The sequence below is a fragment of the Anolis sagrei genome, chromosome 9, assembly GCF_037176765.1.
Source record: "Anolis sagrei isolate rAnoSag1 chromosome 9, rAnoSag1.mat, whole genome shotgun sequence".
In the NCBI taxonomy this organism is placed as follows: domain Eukaryota; kingdom Metazoa; phylum Chordata; class Lepidosauria; order Squamata; family Dactyloidae; genus Anolis; species Anolis sagrei.
In genome coordinates this window covers 17,048,002-17,066,638 of record NC_090029.1, presented here as the reverse complement: position 1 = coordinate 17,066,638, position 18,637 = coordinate 17,048,002, and the positions used below count along the sequence as shown (strand labels likewise).

Sequence of the window (18,637 nt, the reverse complement as noted above, 5' to 3'; positions counted from 1 at the left end):
ATGTATGCATAGCAGAATTCAGAATCATAGAATATTAGAGATGGAAAAGGCTGCAAGGGCCATTTAGGCTAACTTGCAGAAGAACACAATAACAACAACAACATACAAAGGCTGAATGAAAAGTAATGCCTCCACCTTCGTAACTCCTCAACAGATTGCAGTACTGGTATGCAGCAGGTACTGGCTTGTTCAGTAGACTCTCCTCTACAGTTCCATTTGGTGGGAAGCCTTAGCATTGAATGGTTGTATTGTTAAAGTGAAGTATAGAACCCTGTGCAGATGGTCGGTCAATGCAACTTAAGCAACGTGCAGTCATTGAATTCTTGACAGCAGAAGGTGTCACCCCAAAGGAGATTCATCAGAGTGCAAACTTTATTAGGCTTGGGTAACCACGGAAAAATTTGGTTCTAAACTCGTTTTGTTTTTAGGGGGCCCTTGTGTTTCGTTTTTTTAATAATTCCGAAATTTTCCTTTTAAAAATTTCGAAATATACGAAATTTCATAAAATTATGAATCGATTCGTTAATGGCGGACGCGATTGCGCAATATGCTAAAAACCCTCCAAATGGGACAGGGGGAACTTCTGAAGCTTCCCTCTCCCCCTGTTGTTGACTGTTGGTGTGATAAAACAAACAACAACTATAAAACTTGCACCAGACATGCGAAAATAATTACGAAATAATTAAGAAGTAATTACGAAATAATTACGAAATAATTATGAAATAAATTGAAAAAATTGTTTTGAATCTAATTTACTCCTCACACTATTCCTGCATGGCTCAATATTGGATCGTAAGCTAATTTAAATACGAATCAATAACGAATTACGAAATTAACGAACGAAACCGCCCAAGTTATGGTTATTGTGTTGATGTGAGTACTGTGCATTGTTGGGCGAGAAAGCTTAAAGATGTTGAGGTGGGAACATCTGACTTGCATGAAAAACAAAGAATTGGACGTCCTGTGACAGCAACCACCGAGTTTCACAAGCAAAAGGTTGACAGATTGATTCAGGACGATCGTCGCATTGCTCAGAGAGAAATTTCAAGCATAATTGGCATTTCACAAGAACATAGTACATATCTTAGTCGCATCCAGATTAGACTACTGTATTAAGGTCTATGTGGGGCTGCCCCAGAAGAATGTTTGGAAATTTCAACTGGTGAATAGGTCAGTGGCTAGACTGCTTATGGGGTCAGGATACAGGGACAGACCTACTTCGCTCCTGAAGCAGCTACACTGACTCCCAGCATGTTTCCGGGCACAATTCAAGGTGCTGGATTTAGCCACTAAACAGTTCAGCCCAGCTTACTTGAGGGACCTTATCTCCTCCTACGAACCCACACGAGCCCTGAGATCTTCAGGAGAGGCCCTTCTCTTGGTCTCACCACCATCACAAGTGAGGTTGGTGGGAACGGGAAAGAGGACCTTCTCGGTTGAGGCTCCCTGGCTGTGGAACTCCCTTCCTAGAGAGGTGTGATTGGCCCCCTCCTTGCTGGTCTTTCACTTTCAAGTTAAAACCTTTTTATGGAACCAAGCTTTTCCTGGAAATCAAAAATAAGCAATAGACAATTGTATATTATTGGAATGCTGTTTTGTACCGGCAATATTTTAACATGGCCTAAAGGAAATTGAGTTTTTAGAACCCTAAAACAACTCTTTTATTGGATAACCTTACTGGCCTGAAGGTCAAGTAATTTAATGATATAATGGTATGATGTTTTAATTTATTAATTTGTTAAATTTGGCTAACGTAGTGTGTATTGAGCCCCCAGTGACACAGCAGGTTAAACCGCTGAGCTGCTAAACTTGCTGACTGAAAGGTTAGTGGTTCGAATGCAGGAAGTGGGGTTGTTAATTCGTTCAGTCATTTCTGATTCTTCGTGACTTCATGGACCAGTCCACGCCAGAGCTCCCTGTCGGTCATCACCACCTCCAGCTCCTTCAAGGTCAATCCAGTCACTTCAGGGATACCATCCATCCATCTTGCCCTTGATCAGCCCCTCTTCCTTTTTCCTTCCATTTTCCCCAACTAGCCCCAACTAGCAGCTTGAAAAACATGCAAATGTGAGTAGATCAATAGGTACCACTCCGGCAAGAAGATAACAGCACTCCATCCAGTCATGCTGGCCAAATGACCTTGGAGATGTCTACATACAACGCTGGCACTTCGGTTTAGAAATGGAGATGAGCAACACCCCTCAGAGTCGGACACAATTAGACTTAATGTCAAGGGGATTCTTTTACATTTACCTTTAGAGTTTACTTTGCTTATATGATGTTTTTTGTTGTATTTTATGTTATGTAATTTTGTTGTTTTTGACCATTGTATGCCACATTGAATCCCACCCATGGGAGAAAAGCAAAATTGAAATAAATAGATAAATAATAACTCACAGCACCATTCTCTTTTACTTGATTTTACTCCCTGAGTCCGAATTATGCTGCAAACACACACAAATATGTTTTCAAAGGCTGCCCTGAGCATCCAATGTCCTGAGGTTTTCTCTCAACTTCTTAAACCATTTGGAAAATACGGGACTTGCCTGGGCCCCAAATGGAGCTGGTAAAAGGGGAACCTCCTCACTTTCCGCAGAGCCTACCAATCACCTTGCAGAATCTAATCCATCACAGAAATTGCTTTTGCTTCCCCCCACCTTTAAATAGAGCCCACCCATATTTGGTTATTAAAATGTCAATTCATCACTGCAATTGTTAGAGGTACGACTGGAAAAGAAGCTTTTCCCTTTCCTGCCGGCAGAGATTATCGTCGGGTTTTGGTTGCGATGCAATCTTCCCCTTCCCAGTGCTTGGTGTATAAGCAATCCATGGGTTAAGTTAGATCAGTAACGTATGTTCTGTGACCCCAGAATGCTTCATCAAATGTACTCATTATTGAGCAAGCGAGCAAATGAGTCGCTGGAAGCCACCGTCGACGCGCTGATGGGATTGTGTGCGAGCCCTGACGTGGCCAAGGTATTTAAATTTTGATTTTTATAATGGGCTTTGACATGTTTCATTTCCTCCGAGGGAACACTCAAGACCTCGGAAAGTAAATGTTGCTAAAAAGTCATCAAGGCAGAATATTAAAATGTCATCAAATGAGAATTTCACTAATGCAACCGGGCTCGGGCTTCAGGTACCGGAGCGAAAAGGGGAGGGTCAGAGGTCTGGCTTCTTTGAGTGAAACATTATTTGTTCCTCATCACTGACTGTTTCCACAAATAAATTATTTAAAGTCCTATATCTCCCCTCCTCTTTGGCCTTTCAAAGTTCAGCTGTGCAAGTGAATGGGAGAAATGGTGACGGAGACAAAGTAGGAGGTGACAGTTCTGAGAAAGCTTGACGACTCAAAGCAATTCATTGATGAGACAGAGAGCCTTACCAGCAATTCATCTACGGCAATGGTTCTCAATGGCGTTTTGGCCTACAACTCCCAGAAATCCCAGCCAGTTTACCATCTGAAGGCCAAAACATCTGCAGATCCACAATATATTGGTTTTTTCATTATTTGTAACATCAGCACTTAAAATTAAGGTAAAGATGTATTGTCGAAGGCTTTCATGGCTGGAATCACTAGGTTCTTGTGGGGTTTTTCGGGCTATAGAACCATGTTCTAGAGGCATTTCTCCTGACGTTTCACCTGCATCTATGGCAATCACCTCATTACCTCTGAGGATGCTTGCCATAGATGCAGGCGAAACGTCAGGAGAAATGCCTCTAGAACATGGCCCTATAGCTCGGAAAAACCCACAAGAACCTATTAAGGTAAAGGTTTCCCCTTGACATCAAGTCTAGCTGAATCTGACTCTGGGGGTTGATGCTCATCTCTAATTCTAAGCTGAAGAGCCAGCATTGTCCGTAGACACCTCCTAGGTCATGTGGCCAGCATGACTGCATGGAATGCCGTTACCTTCCCGCTGGGGCGGTCTATATTAATCGACTCACATTTTCATGTTTTCAAACTAAGTTCGCAGAAGCTGGGGCTGACAATGGGAGCTCACCCATTGAAAGGACATTCATGGGTGACTAGTACCTTTTCTTCTCACAAAGATGGGGAAATGGAGCCTAGATGTTGCGTACAGCCGTCCAAGGTGATTTGGGGGATTGGTGTACAAATGACCCACTCTCAAATAAGAATTTCTTCTCTCAAAGTGATTCCCCTTTTAAATACAATATTACTACTTCCATATCCATGGGGCGGTATTTGTGATTTCATTTATCTACTGCTGACAAAATATGCTTCTAGGTCCGCCAATGTGACTTTATATATATTCCGTCCTTCTCCCCTAGTGGGTTACAGCATTTACATACATAGGCAAACATTCGATGCCTTTACAATTATATGCAAACAGAAACACAAATAAAGGCAAAGGCTTCTCCTTTCATTTCCGGCTTCTGGAGGCGGTGCTCATCTCTGGCTCTGGGGAAGTGCTTTCCTCCATTTTCAAGCCAAGAAGCCTGCATTGTCACCTCCTGATTGTGTGGCCGGCAAGATTACTTGGAGGTTCTCTTGCCTTTTCCCGCCAAAGCAGTACCTATTTATCTACTCACATTTGCATGTTTTCAAACTAAGTTGGCAGAAGTTGGGGCTAACAACGAGAGCTCACCCCACCCCACGGATTTGAACCACCAACCTTCCACCCAACAAGTTCAGCAGCTAAGTGGTTTAACCTGCTAATAGCAGCACTTAAAATTAGATTGAATTAATTCTTTTAACCATGGAACAACAGACTGGTTCAAGATTGGGAAAGGCATATGGCAGGGTTGTAAACTCTCACCCAACCTATTCAACTTGCAGAACACATCATGCAACATGTGGGGCTCGATGAATCCAAGGCTGTAGTTAAAATTGCTGGAAGAAACATTAACAACCTTAGATATGCGGATGATACCACTTTGATGGCCGAAAGCGAGGGGGAGCTGAGGAGCCTTCTAATCAAGGTGAAAGAAGAAAATGCAAAAGCTGGGTTGCAGTTAAACACACATACACAAAACAAGATTATGGCAACAAGACTGATTGATAACTGTCAAATATAGGGAGAAAATGTGGAGGCAGAGACAGACCTTGTATTTCTAGGTGCAAAGATTACTGCAGACTCAGACGGCAGCCAGGAAATCAGAAGACACTTACTTCTTGGAGGGAGAGCAATGACCAATCTCGATAAAAATAGTGAAAAGTAGAGATATCACACTGGCAACGAAGATCCACATAGTCAAAGCAATGGTATTTCCCATAGTAACTTATCTCTTGCGATGCAAGAGCTGGACCATAAGGAAGAAAGATAGACGCTTTTGAACTGTGGTGTTGGAGGAAAATTCTGAGAGTGCCTTGGAACACGAGAAGATCCAACCAGTCCATACTTCACGAAATAAAGTCTGACTGCTTATTGGAGGGAAAGATATTAGAGGCAAAGATGAAGTACTTTGGCCACATCATGAGAAGAAAGGAAAGCTTAGAGAAGACAATTATGCTGGGGAAAATGGAAGGAAAAAAGAAGAGGGGCCAACCAAGGGCAAGATGGATGGATGGTACCCTTGAAGTGACTGGCTTGACTTTGAAGGAGCTGGGGGTGGTCACGGCTGATAGGGAGCTCTGGCGTGGGCTGGTCCATGAGGTCACAAAGAGTTGGAAGTAACTAAATGAATAAACAACAACAGCAACAACAGCAACAACTCTTTTTCATGTTGATTCTTCTATTGGGGGGTTGTTTTGCTTTCTGTTTCTCAAAGCCCTTTTTTAGAAAGTAGATATACACTGACTGGTTGATAGTTTATCATGAACATGAAAGAATATTTGAAATCATAAAAGCGGGGCTGTCAAAGCTTTTGTTAGCAATTTCTCCCCCAAATTGTTGAAAGGATCATTGTCCATAGGAAGCAAACCATCCCCTGAAAACCTGATGGGATGATTCCATCACCATTCAAATGCTTTCAGGTCAAAACTTAACTCGATTCCCAGACAAGCATGATGGGATCTTCTCAAAAGTTTCAAACTTGTCAGCGGTGACGTTCAAGCGCGTTTTTGAAATATTTTTTTTGAAGTGAATGGGATTTGACAAAGGCTCACAACATTTCAAACTCAACAAAAGGTGTTTTGAGTTGCTTTCAAAGTTTGCATCTTTACAGTTTGCAACATGTTTTCTTTTTAGAGGAGAGGAAAACCTCAAGAGAAAAGATTTTTTGGAAAGATTTTTAAAGTTGTCAATAGAAGCATTTGATGTATATTTCCTTCTATCGCCCAAATCCCCTGGCCCTATTTCATCTCACTTGGTACTTTGAAACTCTGATATTTGCAAAATCTGCCATGTTGACTGCTTTTTTTTCCCTATCCTTGACACAAATCAATACCACAACCTCACAATCATTTTAAAAAAGGATATAATTGCTACTTGCAGGCTGTCATCATATCCAGATTCTATAGTCTACATTACCTTGCTTCTCTACCCTTTCTTTCTTGGAAGGAAATTTTAATTGAAGTCAGACAAAGGTAAATTGGGAAAAGTCCTATGTTTGTACTTCTAAGTTCCACTATGAAATAGTGTATACAGATCCAAAGCAGAATAAATGGTGTGACTTTTATTTTTGTCATGTCAGGAGAGACTTGAGAATCTGCAAGTCACTTCTGGTGTGAGAGAATTGGCTGTCTGCAAGGATGTTGCCCAGGGTACGCCCGGATGATTTGATGTTTTATCATCCTTGTGGGAGGCTTCTCTCATGTCCCCGCAGGAGGAGCTGGAGCTGATAGAGGGAGCTCATTCGCCTCTCCCCCAGATTCGAACCTGTGACCTGTCAGTCTTCAGTCCTGCTGAAGACCGACTGCGCCACCGGCGGTTCTTGGTATAAGACAACATCCTACGGTTTGGAGGATAGTTCATAACTCACTTTTTTTTGTTGTGTCAGGAGCAACTTGAGAAACTGCAAGTCGCTTCCAGTGTAAGAGAATTGGATGTCTGCAAGGACATTACCCATGGGACACCCGGATGTTTTCATGTTTTGACAACCTTGTGGGAGGCTTCTCTCATGTCCCCGCATGAGGAGCTGGAGCTGATAGAGGGAGCTCATCCACAGTCTCACTGGATTTGAACCTGCAACCTGCCAGTCTTCAGTCCTGCCAGCACAGGGGTTTAACCTGACTAAATTCACTGACATAATTCACTTACTAAAGCACATGTGTTAGAATACATAGGCACAGTTACAGTTTTGGGTATTTCAGATTTAGCTGAAAGCATGGAGAGTTGCTGTTCATCAGTGCACAGTATATGTGAAAGAGATCTAGGAGTCAACAGTGTGATGTGGCTAGAGTTCTTTAAACAGAGATTAGATGGCCTTCTGCCAGGAGTTCATTGCATGGCAGAGGGTTAGACTCGATGGCCCTTGGGGTCTCTTCCAATTTTATGGTTCTATTAAATATAGATATCCCCAGCTGCTGTCCACCTGGGACTTCGGAAGGAGCACATCTACAGGTCATTAAGCATACTATTTTGGCCTGCATTAGACAACTTATGCAAATAAATCCCTTGTTTTGAAATTTGTTACATGGGCCTCCATGTTGTAGCTCATCTTCCGACTCTAATGGGTGTAATAGTTGGCTCTCTATATTTTCAACCATGATGGTGATAAAGTAAATTAGGATTGGCATACACACAGGATGAACATCTGCAAATTCCTTTCTAAGGACTTCATCACACGGGTGATGCTTTCTTGTGGCAACATTTCCCCATCACATGGGGAAAGCATTGCTGAGGTGGCCCGCATCTGAGCTGGTTCCATTGGAGGCAGAACAACATGGGTAGGTTCCTGTGTTTGGAGGAAAGGTTCACTCTGATTGTAAGTGGGGCCTCCTCTGGAAGTCCAGCACCATCGTGTGATGGGCAGCATGCCCATCCATCACTGGTCTGGTGGGGAAGTGTCTTAGCACACTAAAAAAAAAAACCCTGTGTGATGAAGCGGTAAGTAGACAATTGATGAATGGGGAGATAAAGTCTTGACATTTTATTCTCCCTATGTAGCACAAGGTGGAAGGATGTGTTCATCCACAACTATCCTAAACAATTTTTTCAAATTTGAATCCACTGCATGGCAGAATGGGATTGGATGGCTCTTGCGGTCTCTTCTGTTATGAATAACTTTCCCACACTGGAAAAGAATATCCCACTTCTGACACCAATTTGTCATGAATAACTTATCAATAACTTCTTTTTGTCCAGTGTGAGGGGGTATATCAGATTAAAGAAAAACGTTTAGCCAAAGAATGACATTGGACATACAGACATACAGATTCTATGCAACTACATTGGATTTACAATTGCATGGCTAACAAACAAACAACAGAGAATTACATTTTCAATCATCATTCACATACATGTACATGCATTCATCGTCATGCATCCAGATATTACCATATCATTTTCTCCCTCCTTGGAGAAGCACCTGTTGGAGAAGACCCTGCTTTCCTGAAGCCTGCCAACACATAGTTCCAAAATTTCCATGATGCCAATAATTCAAAACGCCAAAATGCCAAAACTTCTTTCCCGAAGAACAATGCCAAGGACCAGATCTCTGTTTTCCATACAGCAGAACCTGACTTCCTGCACAAAATCCAATACTCCAAAAGCACACTTCTTCCTCTTCCTTTGAGAAAGAAGCCCCAAAGTGACCAGACTGCTCCCTTGCAAATCTGCCACTCTCCGAATACACCATCTCTGTCCTTTCCATGGAGCAGAGAGGCAGGTGAACCAGACTCCTCAGGTTTGTCACAATTTGAGCATTATAAGACTGAGTCTTTTATAGGAATATTCTGCTGAAGTAGTCCCAAAGTTGAAAATTAATGACAGATGTCTCCCATCCTGGCTCCATCTCGGTTTCCTGGCCAGATGTTGACTCTTCTTGATTGGTGTTGATCTTATGTTGACCTCCTTCATAACATTGTAAACATTTATCTTATCACTGTGCAATTCTTATCACCATTTACCTTTCAGTTCTTATTAGCAACTTTTAATTACAGTCCAGCAAGCAGATAGTTAGTCATTGCAGGCCTTAGTTTTTTACTGTTGTTTCCAAAATTATTAACTCCATCCATCCTTCCATTCAACTCATTCATACCAACATATCTTATTAAATCCACATTTATCAGATCTGCACATTGAATTTCTTATTCCACTTCGAACTCTGTGATTCTGATCCTTCACCTAACGATCAAGGCCGCACATTGATTTATGCAATTCTGATAAAGCATAGAGCACTCATTTTGTCCATGCTAGTCTTCTTTCATGCAAATTCCAGTGAGCGCCATTGAACTAAAAACAAAGTGTGTGCCTGTAAAACTTGAGACATCAACCAGAAATAGTAATTGAGCAAGCTTTTTTCTTCTTCCCGGAGAACATGCATGGGAAAAATAATAATAAATGGGACATAGACCATTAGGCAGGAACAAATTTCCTTCCCATTTTTTTATCTTTATTTAATTGAATCTTTAATTAGTATAAATATGAATTTAGTTTTGGCTGATTGTGTTCAGTACATTTAGCAAACCGAATTGGGTTTGGGGCTGCATCCCGAGAGCTGCTTATGCAGACCTAGACCACCTCTGCTGTCCTTCCCGTCCCCTTCGGAGTGCTAATAGAAGGGAGCAGGTCATCTCGCATTAGCAAAGAAGTAACTTAGCATTTGCACAGAGCTGAATCTTGCCAGACCATGCACATATTGGAGCCGGTAGACAGCGTCTCCTTTCACGTTGATGAATGGCTTTTTTCAAGTGTTCTGCTCCCTAGTTATGAGAAGAGTGACCCGGTCAGGAGACGACTTTATGAAGCTATAAAAAATGTATGTCACTTTGGACTCTCTAATGTCATGGAGGGAAAGAGGGAGAGAGAAAGAAAAGGAGAAAAAGAGAAAAGAAAGAAAGAGCTGAGAAGAGAAGGGCAAGGTCATGATATTATAGGCATGTACCATTTCCCAGTACTTATGCAAAATGTAGTGCTTTAGACGAGGATCCCAAATCAAGGCAAAGGTTGAAAATGGGAATATAAATTCCATGGTGAAAAAAAACCCATTGGGTATTGTAGATGAAGTACAATGTTAAAGTCCACGCGATAAAATCACAATAATGCATTTATTTGGCATATGTTGTCTAATGTTATAGTAGTTCAAATGTTGGAGTAGGTCAATGAGAGAGCAGGATTTGAATCTGGGTGACCTTATTTATTTATTTAGAACTTTTATATACCGGTCTTCTCGACCTCCAAAGAGGGACTCAGGCCGGTTTACAACAAAGATTCATAAACAATAGTTTAAAACATCACACCCCATAATACACTAATATATAAAATACATTAAAATGCAATCATATAATTACATAAGGCCAAGTCGTCAAAATGAAATAACAATTCATCACCATCCGTCCGTGTGGTCAAGAGTTATTGACTCACTCATCAAATGCTAAATTCCAGAGCTAAGTTTTCACCAGCTTTCTAAAAGTCAGGAGAGAAGGGGCACTTCTAATCTCCAGTGGGAGAGAGTTCCAGAGCCGAGGGGCCACCACCGAGAAGGCCCTGTCCCTCATCCCCACCAGACACAATTGCGAGGGTGGTGGGACCGAGAGCAGGGCCCCTCCAGAAGATCTTAACAACCTTGATGGTTCATAGGGGAGAATCCGTTCGGACAGGTAAACTGGGCCAGAGTTGTTTAGGGATGTATAGGTCAACACCAGCACTTTGAATTGTGCTTGGAAGCTAATTGGCAGCCAGTGGAGCTGGCGCAACAGAGGAGTGGTATGCTCCCTATACCCCGCTCCTGTTAGTAATCTGGCTGCCGCTCGTTGGACTAATTGCAGCTTCCGGGCAGTCTTCAGAGACAACCCCACGTAGAGAGCGTTGCAGTAGTCTATACCTTGGGAAAGCCACACTCTGGGCACTCAGAGAAAGGCAATGACAATCCCCTTTGGAACAACCCTTGTCAAGGAAATCCCATGGTAGGCTTGCTTTGGGGTGGCCCTAATTTGGAAAAGAAAAGAAACAATTTCACAAGTAAAGAGAACTGGGTTGTAATGAGAATTTCAGTGGCCATTTCACCACAAAGGGGAAAGGGTTTAAATATCTTTAGGTGACACCTAGGTAAGATTCCAGGTCCATTGTCTGAATCTAGTGTTCCTTCTGGTAGGGAGAAGTAGAAGTCATTTTCTTCCACTAATCTTCACCCAGAAGATGAATGAAACCCATCAAGGGCTGCATCTATAACTATTGAAACAATCTGTACTCTGTTTAGAGCATCTCCCATTTGTGTCCGGATGGCCAGCCAAGCCAAGAATGCATTCTATATTACTATATGTGATCCCTTGTGGCCAAATTTGATTTCCTTCCAAGGGCAGAGTCTTGGTGGTGGGTTCATAAGTGATGGTAGAGAGATCTATTCTAGATCCTGATAGCCTTTCGCAGTGAAGACAATAATATACATTTCCAGATGGAAGGGGGCCTTGACAAGGGTTTGCTTGATGTGCCTTTTTCTTGGCACATTTCTCCCTTTCGCCTTCTATTCATGCCTTCTCTAATAAAAACTTTGAAAATTCCCCAAAAATCCATGGATAAGTAGAACGTCCTGAAACTTGATGGGCTAAGAGTGGAAAATGTGTTCTACCATTGTAGCAAGTTTCAGAAAAAGGAGCCCCTGAAGTTTCCCCACTTGCACAATTCCTATAACGAAAATGTAATGGAATTTAATTATTCTCATTATAGTAACTGAAGTTTTACTAATGATACTTTAATAACACTTTAGAAATGAAACATTGGTGCATCCTAATTTCGTAATGACTTCTGAGACATTTTTTTAAATTGATTGCACAGCTCTACTGGATATGGAGAGCTGACTGCTAAGTTCAAACAAGATCCTTCCATAGAGGAATAACTCATCTTTAGTGAAATGTTCTGCATGGAATGTGGACATTAATTCGATTCTGTGAATATAAATTCTGAGAAAAACAGAATCATGGGTACCTTCACCTGACGGATGGTTGATGGATACCTGTTAGAAGCCCAGGTGGGTGGTGGGTTACAGACGGAGTTTGCCTCCCCACCCATTTTGGGAGCCACGGGATCTTCATCCATGGGCGAGTGCTCGCTTTTAAAAGCGTGCACTTAACAGAGAAAAGAAAAAAAAATTAGAGATGTAATCCACTCAAGGTGGGCCTGACTTTTACTATGCAGAACAGCTTGAGAGAGAGGCACTACAAAAAGAGAAAGTAGTTTTGAAAGCACCCTTTCATCTATTATTTTATAAAGCATTGCAAAGGAATCAAAAAGTAAAAAGGTTGCCAGGTATGCTTGGCCCCATGCCTTTGGTTGAATACTCTGGAGTTTAAAGATACTGCCATGTAGATTTTTCTTCTTCTTTTTTTTTTAGAGAGAGAAAGAAAACCAAAGGCAGTCCTCTCTAGATCCATAATTTAGCATTCATTGAATTTTTCCCCATTTCCTTTCCGGCTTTGATATGTATATTTTGGCACATTGGTCGCTTTCTTCCACCACCACTTAGAAATGTAGCACGTTTCCGTAACTGATGTTAAAATGTTAATTTGCACAAGGTAAGCGGCCTAGAGGAATAAGGTCGGAGGCCTCCTCTTTATTAGGGTTTCAATTAGGTGTGCTTGAAATGGGGAATGCCCAGGTTTTTGGTCCAGATGACAGCTGAAAAGGGAGGGAAAGACAGCTGCAAAGTTTCCTTTCCTTTTTTCCGCCTGGTGGTATCCCCAGGTCTCCATTTCTCCTGGGCCGAGTTGCCAGTTGCATTATTTCCCAACATATTCCCAATGCAATTTTGCCATAGTGAGCTTGGTGAAATCTCAACTGAACACAGCAGGATGCTTTTCCAGAATTAACATGACTTGAAATGTTTATTTATTTATTTATTATTTATTTGCTTTATTTCTATACCGCGTTTCTCAACCAAATTAGGTGACTCAATGCGGTTTACACAATATTAATTAACACAGCAATAACAATTAAAACACAGCATACACAATCACAAACAACAACATTCATACACAGTGCCTCGATCACAAACAAGATCCAGTCTCATATCCTTATGCCGTTCCTATGTTCAGTTTACCGTCATCCTGTATTCAATTGCGCTAATTAGCCAAACGCTTGCTCAAAGAGCCAGGTTTTGAGCTTCTTCCGAAACGCCAGCAGCGAAGGGGCCTGTCTGATGTCATTGGGTAGGGCATTCCATAACCGAGGGGCCACCACCGAGAAGGCCCTGTCTCTCGTTCCCGCCAACCGTGCCTGTGACGCAGGCGGAACCGAGAGCAGGGCCTCCCCGGACGATCTTAATGTCCATGTCGGTTCATAGGTGGAGATGCGTTTGTCTGACTTGAAATGTTTTGCACACAATTTGGGGTATTCTAGGCTCGTTCTAACATTAAACAATTTTAGGCAACATTTTTGGGTGTTGTGAAGGGACAGCAAATGATTATTTATTCATGTGTTAATGTACCTATAGATAGCTGATATGGTGTATTATTATTATTATTATTATTATTATTATTATTATACATTTTAAAATGTATTTGTACCCCGCTAGCATCTCCCGAAGGATTCGATGCGGCTTACACAGGCCGAGGCCTCAACACATAACATAGCAATACAAACTAGGCAAATCAAACAATTAAAAACAGGATAAAGCAAATAAACAGCAGGCAAAAGCAATACACTAAAACACAATAAAAACTGGGTCAGGCCAAAGTAATGGGAACAAGAATTAAAAGTGCTGATATGACAGGAGGTGTATATGAGGCTTCTAGGGCAAGTGCGATGTGCAGTAGTCATTGGTTCTGATAATGTGCTTATGGGACTTGGTAGTGGAGATTTCCTAATCTGGGAAGGCGCATCGGAAAAGCCAAGTCTTCAAGTTCTTTCTGAAGACTGCCAGTGTGGGGGCCTGTCTAAGGTCTTTGGGGAGGGTGTTCCAGAGTTTGGGGGCCACCACGGAAAAGGCCCTGTCCCGTGTCCCCACCAAGCGCGCTTGCGACGCAGGTGGGATAACGAGCAGGGCCTCTCCAGATGACCAAAGTGAGCGTTTGGGTTCGTAGATGGAAATGCGGTCACGCAGGTAAACTGGTCCCAAACCGTGCAGGGCTTTGTAGGTAAGCACCTGCACCTTAAATTGAGCTCGGAATATAAACGGCAGCCAGTGGAGCTCTTTGAACAGGAGGGTTGACCTCTCTCTGTAAGGGGCCCCAGTTAGCATCCTGGCTGCTGATCGTTGGACCAGTTGGAATTTCCGAGCTGTCTTCAAGGGCAGCCCCACGTAGAGCGCATTGCAGTAGTCCAGTCTGGAGGTGACCAAGGCATGGACCACTCCGGTGTATTGAAGGCATGATCCAACTTTGGATCTCCAGGTGTTTTGAACTTCAACTCCCACAATGCCTAACAGCCTCAGACCCCTTCCTTTTCCTTTTCTCTTTTCTTTTCCACTTAAGTGGCTGAGGGGGAAAAGGAAAGGGCCAAAGGCTGTTAGGAATTGTGGGAGATGAAGTCCAAAACACCTGGAGGGCCAAAGTTTGCCCATGCCTGGTGTACTGGGTTGTGTATTGGACCGGGACATTGGGAAATCAATGTCTGAATCTTTGCTCAGAGATGGAAATCCATTTGTTGGACATCAGAACATGGCAATCACAATTTGATCATAATTTGAAGTTAGTTCTAACTTTAGTCTCATGTATAGTATAAGACCCCTATGACGCTTAGAATGCAATTTTACTGCATCTTGGGAGGAGGTTGGACTGGATATTCACCTACAATCAAAGAGCACTCTGAACCCCACCAATGATAGAATTGGACCAACTTCCCACACAGAACCCCCATGACCAGCGGAAAAAACTGTGTTTTCTAATGGTCTTTGGTGACCCCTCTGACAACCCCTCGCAATCCCCACAGGGGTCCCGACTTCCAGGTTGAGAAACACTGCAATAAGGGATAATCAACCTTTACAGACTACTTTGGGTATCTCATGTGACTTGGAACAGCAAAATATAAATAAAACAAATAATTGTCGAAGGCTTTCATGGCCGGAATCCATGGGTTGTTGTAGGTTTTTCCGGGCCATATGGCCATGTTTTGGAGACAATTTTTCTCCTGACGTTTCGCCTGCATCTATGGCAAGCATCCTCAGAGGTAATGAGGTCTCATTACCTCTGAGGATGCTTGCCATAGATGCAGGCGAAACGTCAGGAGAAAAACTGCCTCCAGAACATGGCCATATAGCCCGGAAAAACCTACAACCACCCAAAACAAATAATCTTTATGATTGAACAATTTTTCATTTTTTTTCTATATAGCACTGCATATTTGTAGCCATGTACACTTTAACCTATCGATGAAAAGATTGTTTTCCCCTCAAAAATATATATTGCAACATGTCTTTAGCTTAACATCTCTGTGTTCCCTCTCACATAAGCTCAGTAGCACATAAAATATATATATTTTAGTAAGCTCCATTTTTCCCTCTCTGCTTAAGAATTTATTAACAATTTACATAATTGCTTAAGTAATCTACATAATTGACAGAAAGTTTAATTTGACCCTAGTTCAAATGCAACACTTATGGTTTTAAATTGAAACGGGTATAATTCATTTATGAGAGTAATTAAGCCATAGTGTCTAACAAATACAATCTATGCTGCCTAAGGCCTCCAAGGCCAGAACATGCCATTAGAATGTTTTATTTAAATATGTCAGATCGGTTCATCTGCATAGCTGCCTGCATTAAAATAGATCAAATGTCTAACTTGACCTTTAATTTGCCCCTCTGAAGGAAAAAAGGGCACAAGGAAAAAAAGGACAGAATTATATCCGTACTATGAACTAACTAGCAGGCGCACTCTCAGACAAAAATAGGTGGCTTTGAGGAGGTATATTGGTAAGGTAATGCAAAAGAGATGATGGTCAAATCACTGCTTCTTAAACTAGGGCCCTGACCAAAATGTGGTCTCCTTAGGTCAATGTTGGGATCATGAAAAATTTGGTTTCTCTCGCCACCTAGTGACTGTTTTAGGAATGTACATGAATGTTGTGTAGCATTTACAGTGGACTCTGCACTTCAGCTGTACTTCATAAATTAGAAAATCAGCCTGTTTAGCAAGCCTTCCAAATGCTGATTTATTACCAGTAATTTTTTCATTTGTATTTTACAGACTTATATACCCAGAGTTGCATAAATCATTCTTAGGCACAAAGGGGGCACGAGTGGAAAAATTTTGTGATCAAGGTTCTTTGTCATAGAGGATGGAGCAACAGCACCCCCTGTGGCCAGGATCAAGAACAATCTCCAGGATGCCGAAGTTGGGAAAAATGCCGACATAATACCTCTATCTGTTTTCTGTCATATCTGTTTAACAGCATTGAATGTTTGCCGTGAATGTGTTCTGTGATCTGACCTGAGACCCCTTCGGGGTGAGAAGGGTGGAATATAAATGCTGTAAACAAACAAACAAAAAACAAATAAATAAATAAACAAGAACCTTAAGAACCCTGGTCTAAATGGTAATATAGTCAGTCTTCTCCATTTGCATATTTGACTCTCATGTATTTGATTATTCACATACTGAATTAATATGGTTTCTCTGGGAATTTCTAGGTCCTCCAGTATAACTCTATCATTGACTTCAGTTAGACGTTGAACATAGAATTGGCGTTCTCTCAAAACAATAGTATTTTTATTTGAATTTTCCCACTTTCATGGGGGTCTTGTTCCCCTACCCCCAACCAATTGGGAGGGCCTAGTGTACTTACCATACTTACCATACTTACCTAGTGTACTTACCATCGAATCTAATGCGCACCTCAATTTTCAAAACACTGAAACCAAAAAGGTATTTGCTGCTGAATGCCATGTGCAGTGGTCCAAAGTGTGTTTTTTGTCATTTGGCCAAAAAAGGTGCGCATTACAGTTGCTAAGATTTCCTTAATTGCAAACAATGGTGTTAGAACACCAAAACTTCTAGCGATGGAAAAGAAATCCTTGCGTTGCACCTATGCTGTAGATTGAATCCACTTTAATTGCTTGGTTCAATGCTATGGAATCCTGGGGGCTGTAGTTTGACAAGGTTTTGAGCCTTCTCTGCCAAAGAATGTTGGTGCCTCACCAAACTACAAATCCCAGTATCCCATATCATTGAGCCCTGGCCATTAAATTAGAAATGACGACCCTCAAAGATAAGTGCAGCTCCTGAACCACCTTCCCCTTTTTCTTTGGCTCAGCACTAACATTACTGTATGATAGGAATTGAACGTGCACCCCAATTTTGGCAAAGTCATTTAGCCAAAAAAGGTGAGCATTAGATTCGAGTAAATATGGAATATGGATGTAGTCTGCCATCATTTTGGGGGGTACTTCACATTACTATTTCTGGAAGTTCAGGACAAAGAGGGAAAGTGGGAGGAGGTGAAAGAAGCTGAGATATTTTTAAAACAGTCAGAAAATTAAGATGACAGGGGATTAGCAGGGGACTAGGCTTGGTTGATAAAAAATGGTTCAAAACTCATTTTGGACGTAGGGGGTGCTGGTGGTTCAATTCAGAATTGAATTCTGATTTTTTTCTGAAAAAAAATCAGAATTTGCCAAAATTTCCGAAATTTCCGAATCGCTCCGTTAATGGCAGACTCGATTGCGCAATATGAAAAAAAAAAAAAAGCAAATGGCATTGGGCAAACTTCAGGGGATCCTCTCTCCCTCATTTTTAGACCAATCCTGACAAAACCTGCTACCGTGGTAGAAAACATTCTCCTCTGTCAGCATACCAAATTTCAGTGGCAACACAAAGCAACTAAGGACACAAACAGCAGAGAGGGGCCTTTTTGGCTTTTTGAAGTTGATTTCACAACTTTAGGAAGGATAATATTTTTACTATTTGGCAACGCAAGGCAAACTGAGGAAACAAACTGCACCCTCACACCCCAATATTACCCACCTAAACGTCACCCACCTGTCCCATACCCCAACAGCAAAAACACACAAGTGGTTGTAAGGCAGGCAGGCAGGCAACAGCCCTTCTCCCTGCCCTGGTTCTCTGCTGCCCTGCTCTTCTCTGCCCCCCACCCCCAACAACAACATCACACAAAAAGCAAATGGCATTGGGCACAAGTGGCTGCAAGGCAGGCAGGCAGGCATCAGCCCTGCTTCCAGCCCTTCTCTGCTTGTCCTGCCCTGCTCTTCTTCCAACCTTCTTTCAACCTCCCTTTCACTTTCCCTTTTCCCTTCCCTTTCCAGGCTCACAATGAGCCTCTGAACCATGTACTGCCCTTTATATAGTGCAATGGCTGCCATGCTGAAACCCTGCCCCTTCCCTCCCCAAAACTTCTCCCCATGCAAGCTGCTTACCTTCTAAGGCTGAGTCACTTCCAACTCGCTTCCTGAGTCAGAAGAAAAATGGTGAGAGAAGTTTTGGAAGGAGAAAGGGACTTCCGGTTTTCTTAAAAACTTCAAAATTGCTTCAAAAAGGTAATTTTTCTGACTTTATTCCAAATTCCAATGATTCCGATGGTACCTAATCATGCCTAACGGGGACAATTGCTCCCCAATTTGGACAGTTGGATGGTATACCCATGGCTCTCAATCATGTAGGACAGTGTTTCTAATGCCACAA

The 18,637-nt window shown here is 42.1% G+C and overlaps 1 long non-coding RNA gene across 1 annotated transcript; it reads left to right on the top strand.

Moving 5' to 3' along the window:
• The first annotated feature begins 2,679 nt into the window (after positions 1-2,679).
• Positions 2,680-16,526, top strand: LOC137097593 (uncharacterized). Its single transcript, XR_010910283.1, has 2 exons — positions 2,680-2,976; positions 16,187-16,526. It is a non-coding gene; the product is annotated as an uncharacterized lncRNA (long non-coding RNA).
• The last annotated feature ends 2,111 nt before the right edge of the window (positions 16,527-18,637 follow it).